The 7192-nt window shown below is 34.5% G+C and overlaps 2 long non-coding RNA genes across 4 annotated transcripts; one reads left to right on the forward strand and one right to left on the reverse strand.

The window, feature by feature from the left end:
* Positions 1-1551: 1551 nt before the first annotated feature.
* LOC150031268 (uncharacterized) lies at positions 1552-3971 on the reverse strand. Of its 3 annotated transcripts, none has more exons than XR_016526004.1 (3): positions 3834-3971; positions 3036-3677; positions 1552-2923 (listed from the first exon to the last, which is right to left on the reverse strand). It is a non-coding gene; the product is annotated as an uncharacterized LOC150031268 (long non-coding RNA). The 3 variants fall into 3 exon arrangements; XR_016526005.1 differs by lacking the exon at positions 3834-3971 and having other exon boundaries at positions 3036-3507; positions 3589-3743; XR_016526003.1 differs by lacking the exon at positions 3834-3971 and having other exon boundaries at positions 3036-3743.
* Positions 3972-5532: 1561 nt separating this feature from the next.
* On the forward strand, positions 5533-6415 carry LOC150031269 (uncharacterized). Its single transcript, XR_016526002.1, has 2 exons — positions 5533-5833; positions 5961-6415. It is a non-coding gene; the product is annotated as an uncharacterized LOC150031269 (long non-coding RNA).
* Positions 6416-7192: the final 777 nt, after the last annotated feature.

Genomic DNA, 7192 nt, shown 5'->3' on the forward strand with positions numbered 1-7192 from the left:
AGGAGACACCAGCACAAGGAGTCTGAGTTATTCTCTAGGATGAGAATCAATAGAGAGGTGTGGGCTTCTATTGATTAATTTTGGTAACCAAAGGAGAAAATTTTCTGAGAGTTTTTTTACATTGAGATCTCAAGGAAGAAGATGAAGATAATAAAGAATAATCAAGCAATTGAACTCTCTTTGTATTTCACGTATATGAGAGACGGGGGTTGAGGGAATTATTAAAATAACTCTCTCCCCTTTTTAAAATTAAAAAAATTCAAACAATTTGAATTTTAATAATAATATGTAAACTAACTTAATATACATATAAATATTGAACTATATGTTATACCACATATAACATATAAAATATAGTTTATATTACATCACATATAATATAATATGTGGTTTATCATTCTCTCATATAACCTATAGTATTAATATGAATCATATTCATATTAATTTTAATCTATAGTTTTTAAATGAATCACATTCATATCATTAATATTTGAATCATATTCAAATGTTTCTTCCTCTCATTGAAACTTTATATTATAATGTATCATTTACATTATATTAATTATATCTTATATAACTTGTTCTCTTTAATTAATTTGAACAATTCAAATTAATCTAAAATTAATTTGATTCTCATTAATCCTTATTGAGCTAACAAGAAGACCCTATGGACCTAGAGATTGAAGCTCCAATGATACTTGATTAATTAATTAAATTATTTAATTAAATTAATTAACCTTCATTAATTGTCAGTCACTCCATTAAAGACTGACAACTGCATTATTCGCACTATAGATATATTTCTTAGTCCATTGGATATAACCAATCAACAGTTCGTTGACACTTCACAAATTACTTGTAAATACATATGGCTCAAATTTACCGTTTTATCCCTTGTAATTACATCTAACTCCTATAAGTACCACTAATCCCTCTAATAAACAATTAGTCATAGTCCAACTATAACTAAACTCCTCTTGAACCAGGAAAGGGTATGGGCTATATTGTTCAATAGGGAATGAGAGAATTGTTTCTTATGTAGTTGTGTTCTCAACTCCCCAATCAGACAAATCCCCAAAATGGTAGACATATTGAGTCGAAAAAACTGGCCGCTCATCTATGCACATGAAACTACTGCCCTCATATGTAGGAGTGTACAATTTACTCAAGATTAAGATCAAATCACTTATGATCATCCTAGTGAAATGTAAGTCTCCACTAGTAATGGTGTTATAAAGTGAGACCACTCATTTTGTGGTCCGGTCTTATACAAATTCTTTGTAAAAGATACCCCGCTCACATGTTTCCAAGTGAATGATTAGGATCATATCATTTGTATCACTTTATGACAATTGTAACAACTATAAAATGGGTTGTATACATAGTGTCCCTAAGATAAGGTAACTGACCTTATCCATCTACTACATACCGTTCAGGTTATTACTTAAACATGATCTACCTATATGTCTCCACATACATGTTTAAGTTGCATCTAATAACCTTAGATCTTAGTTTATTGGTTTTGGGTTAATGCAACTAAATGTCAAATAAAATACAACTTATTTTATTAGATAAATAATATGTTTGTACAAATACAATTTACAAACTATAAGACCACGAGATTTAGGGCATCAACCTTAACAAAAATAAAATAAATTAAATAATGAATGTAAAAGAAAAAAAAAAAAGCAAGAAGAAAAATGAAGGTGTACTCAAAGGTGACTCAACTGGAATTTTCATGTCACCAGAAGTTTGAAAATTATCAAGAGCGGGTTCAAAAAATTGGCCATCATGGTCAAAAGTATCCTTGGACATTTTTGCTCTTTTCCAATGACAATGTTCTTAGCTTTTATGTATTCATTAGATTGATTTGAAGCACCAGATGGCTGCATTTCAATCAAGCGGAGTTATTTACCCCGAAATTAGCTCCACTTTGTTTGAGAAGTTTGGGTTAAGTTGAAGGAGGAATCGTGCTATCTACCAATCTATATGCATTCTCCTTCAAATATACCCTATACTTGTTTAGCCACCAAAATTCAAAGCGAGCAATGACATGATCCTGAGTATCCGATGTAAGAGCTGGAAGAAATACTTGAGACTTAGCACCACGATGGACACAAACCCTCCAATGGTGTAAGATGTTGTCCATTTTAACCTTCAGGGTGTTCCCAAGTTCGTTTGGTGTATCCTAATAAAATCCAAATTGACGACCAAATCGATACAAACTATAGGGTTTGATGATTAACCTATCTCTGCAGCGAGAAGATGCGTGGCATGACCTAAGGCTTAAAAAGAATGAGGCGGAGAAAAGTCCGAGGTGCCTTAATTTCCCATGTATTTGTTTCAATCCACATGTTGAAGATTCACGTGTCAGGCTATAGATTCACCCTTTTGAATCAATTTTCGAGCTTCGTATTCATCAAAATATATGGCTCCGCCTTCGCTAGAAAAATCAACCATTTTGGACCCTCGAACTTCCACCCGTGTTTTATAATTAGTATCAAAATAGTAGACCAACCTATTAGAAACATAATGCATTGAAAAACAAGCATCCATATACCCCATTGGAGAAGTTTCCTATGAGACTTTACCCATGGTAGATATTAGTCAAAACAAGGATTGCTAGGCTAAAGTGATTCCTTCAGCCATTAAAAAGGTGGCTCTAAAAACACTAGGTCGTACATGGTTAGCATCCCCTTAAAAGAACACATAGGCGCAGAACCAAAAGGTCAGGAAGGCCACCAAATATGTTTGGTCCCACCATTCCTCTTCAATGTGGAGCTCACGAAACAAGTTTTCCTCTTCTTCTGTCCAATTGTGATATCTATTGTTCATGATATCTAGGTTGTAGGTCGAATTGGAACAAGAAGTTTTCTTCTGCTTTCGACAAGGTGGCTTTTTCGTACTTCTAGTCATCCTTAAACTAAAAAGAAATCCAAGAATTGATCGAAATATGAGAATGATCTGGTTGAGTAACCGTTAGCATGTAATAAGCGTGAAAAAAAAATATTCACAACTCTAGGGGAGATGTTTACCTCCTTACATTGATCGGTCAACTCTTCAAGGCAAGGGATGACCTCTTCATAAAATCTTCCTCAAATGAGTAGACTACCCACGGTCCAAAGATCCCATAGGGTGATAGATAGTTTTCCACCTTAGGTATGAATGGTGTTAGTTGTTGGATATCAAGCTTCACAAAAAGCACGAACCACGTCGTTGTTACGATCGTAAGTGTAAAGGGAGGCCAACACTGTATCAAGCATATGAGATTTATGGAGCAACCTCTTGTTGCAACCAATGAAAAATTCTAGACACTCCCAATAGGCCACAGTGAAGGCAAATTCCCTAAGAATGGTTAACATAGATCCCCATCGTGCGACACCATCTATCATGTGGCGCCCATATGTTAATTTAGAGTTCAAATTGGGTCTTAAGGGTGTATAGTAGACCTTAAAAACCACATTTTAGAAGCCGAATTTGAGCTTAAGGATCTTCCTACGAACCAGTCTGATAAGGAGAAAAATCCATACAAATCGGGTCTTCTATCTGTTATATTATCTGATAGAGGTTCTCTATTAAAAAACTGACCTTACTTCTTGTAGATTAATTATTATCTTCCAAAATAATTAGATGCCTCTTGGAGTGATGAATACTTTCTCTAAAGTGCACCAATGATTCTACAAAAAGGAAAAAAAAAAATCAATTAATTTTGTGTTAAAAAAAAGGGACTAGTAAGTTAAAGATAATCATGGGTCTATAATTATAAAATAAAAAATAAAAAATAAAAAATAGGGATACAACTCTACAACAAAGGATGTGCTAGTGTGTCTCACCCTAAGTTGGCTTATGTGGCAGTTTCACAACAAAGGATGGGTTAGTGTTTCCCACTCTAAGTTGGCACATGGGGATGTAACCGTTTCACACCAAAAGACGAGCTAATGAACACATATGGAGATGTACCTATACAATAAAGGATGGACTAGTGTGTCACATCCTAAATTGACTTATAGGTATTTATATGTACATGCAAAAAAAAAAAAAAATTCACATTTTACAATATATACAGAAATCAACCGAGCAAAAATAGGTTTAAGGATAAGTCAGTAAAATTGAAAAGAAATCCTTCACGATTAAAAAATGAGTAAGAAGTGAATAATAAAAAAAAGATGCGAAAAAATGCAAGGAAAAAGAGTAAGGAAATAAAAAGAAAAGAAGAGAGAGAGGTAAAAAAAACCGTAGAAAAAAGGAAAAGGAAAGAAAATCGTAAAAGAAAAAAAAAATAAGAAAATTAAATAAAATTTAAAAAAAGAAAGAAAAAGGAAAAGAAAAATGGAATTTCTAAAACCCTAAACTCCTTTTCTTTCTCAAGCCGCCGCCTCCACCCCCAACTTTCTCTCCATTTTCCATTTTCCTTCTACTCTCCATCTCTCTGGCCGACAGTAAGACAAACGGCGAGCAAATGGCGAGCGACGGGCGATGGTTCTCTTCGATCCAGCGCACACGCACGGTGAGCAACGGCGGCCGATGGTTCCACGACGATCGGCGATCAGAGCACAGCATGCGACGATCGGCGATGGTAAGACAAGTGGCAAGCGAATGGTGAGCGACGACCGATGGTTCTCTTCGATCCAACGCACAGTGGTCTCCGATGGTTCTCTTTCCGATCCAGAGCACATGCACGGCTAGCAACGGCGGCGGATGGTTCCACGAAGGCCAGCGATTCCCTCTCCGATCTAGCGCACAGTGCACGACGAGCAACGACAGTCGATGGTTACACTATGGCCGGCGATTTCCTCTCTGATCCAGCGCTTAACACCGATCTTTTCACCAACGCAACCAGAAGCCGATTTGTTCACCGATCGCAGTAGCAAAGAGAAGAAGAAGAAAAAAAGGTATGGATGTAACCCAAGAAAAAAGAAAACTGAAACGGGGAAGAAAAAGAAAGAGAATTTTTTTTTTTTTTAATAAGGTTTTTTGATATATAACGACAAGGAAATTTTTTTTTTAAGACTAGGTGTTTGAGGAAACATGCACGGCGAGCAACGGCGGCGGATGGTTCTTGTTTTTAATAAAAAAATATATAAATTTATATACAACATATGACTAATGACTAAAATTTCATAAAATTAAGATGCTAAATACCAAATATCTATAATATTTATTGTAAACTTTAAACAAAGACAAATATCATAAGAAAAAATTAAAAATTCAAAAATTAATCAATACAAAGAAATTAAACTTTAAAAGGAATATATATATATACAAAATTTGTGTTTGATTGGGTCAACCAAAATTTTTTTAGCCAACCCACAGCTCCCAATAAAAATAGAAAAAATCAACTCAATCCAACTCAAGAACAAAATTAACCCAATCTTTATATTGGTTGACCTGCTTATCTTTTTTTATTATTATTTTCTTTTAAAAAAAAATGTTTTGACTATTTTTTTTTAATTGTAGATGTACAACAATATTAAAACTTTTAAGAATTGGTTCGCAAATTCCTTCGTTATTAAACTTAATTATATATTTAATATATAATAAAAACATCTTGCACTCATATTAAAAAAAGTCATGATATTAAAGAATATTTACAATTAGTTCTTTAATTTACAATTTGAAAATTAAAATTTACATGAAATTTAAAAACGAACCCCCTAGCCCTTATCTTTCATAGGGTTGTCTTCATGTCCCTCTAAATTAGGTTCACCCGGTTGTCGCTATCGTCTACGACAAATACGTCTTCGATCGGTGTCAGCAACATTGAGTCTTCTTGTTTGTTGAATAATACATTCTACGTTGACTAATGTTTGCTAATACATTGAACCCAATTTTGGTAAGTTGTTCTGCACTGAATATTGTTAAACATATAAAATTTTTCTGTACAATAAAAAAATAAATATTAGACAATATTCATATCATATATATGGAAAATATCTGATTTTAAATCTCTTACCATGCAGTAATAGTAAGTGTCGTCAGATGTGATAAATCGCCTCGTGATCGAATTGTACCGAGTAAAGTAGTGTCTGATACAGCTGGTCCATTTGTTAATTCTCTCTGTGCACAATATCATGTATAATTATTTCGCATGGATTCGACGCCAGTCTTGGTCGTACTTACCTCTCAAATCGATTTGATGTAATACTGAGAGTGTATAGGACAACGAATGTATTGTTTGCCGCAGACCAAACTGTCTCAACATGATCTGGATGATGTCACTCTACTATATGGAAGCATATAAGAGGGCTAACGGTCAACTAGATGTCTTCACCATCACGACAATAATCAGGTAAGGATGACCAAATCTGTTGTGTGTATGGCGTCTAGATAATCTGACAAAAAAAAAACCTTATATGTATACATTTAAAATGTTTTAAATATTCATTTATATAACAATTTGCTACCTGATTGTGCATCAGCATGTCAAATATTTTTTTGTACACAAGCAATATATTTGTCGACTGTTCAGAGGCAGCTAATACATCATTCCATCTAAAATTATAAAAATATAATAAATTTATATTCTTACATAAAATGGTAATGAAATAAATATATAAATGAAATAATACTTGGCACTAACTGGACGATGATCTGGGGCCTGTAGCTCGACTTGTGGTACTATAATTGGAAATCGATCATAAGCTCATACTTGTAGTAGTATCAGTGGCTCCGCTATTTCCAACGCTTGTACATTGGAAGCCCAACAAAGTTCTCTATACAACCATGCAAGATATGCACTATCCCATGAGTATGTACCAGCGTGCTCGAAATCAGACAATAGTGGGAGGAACATAAGATGCACTGGAGTATTTGACTTGTTATCTAACAAAAATCCTCCAATAAGCTACAGGGTGTATGCTCGTGCATACCTACGTACGCTAATGTTGTTGGCATCGGGAGGTAATTCTGTAAAATAGGACGCCAACCAGGGGATACTCAATCTTGATCCTTTCAGATCCTCTGGTACACACCTGAGAGCTCTTCACAAATATTCTTCCAGTCATACTGTAGTGAATCTATCAATGGTTGCCCTTCCACTTGTAACCCAAATTGTATGACAACATCCTGCAGCATAATCGTACATTTGCTACAAGACAGATGAAATGTGTGAGTTTCTGGTCTCCAACGCTCAACTAGAGCAGTAATAAGGTACCAATTAAGCTGGATAAAACCATGTTGTGCAACCCCAAGA

The sequence above is a fragment of the Benincasa hispida genome, unplaced genomic scaffold (genome assembly GCF_027475165.1).
Source record: "Benincasa hispida cultivar pf3 unplaced genomic scaffold, pf3_genome.v1.1 HicScf1346, whole genome shotgun sequence".
Lineage (NCBI taxonomy): Eukaryota > Viridiplantae > Streptophyta > Magnoliopsida > Cucurbitales > Cucurbitaceae > Benincasa > Benincasa hispida.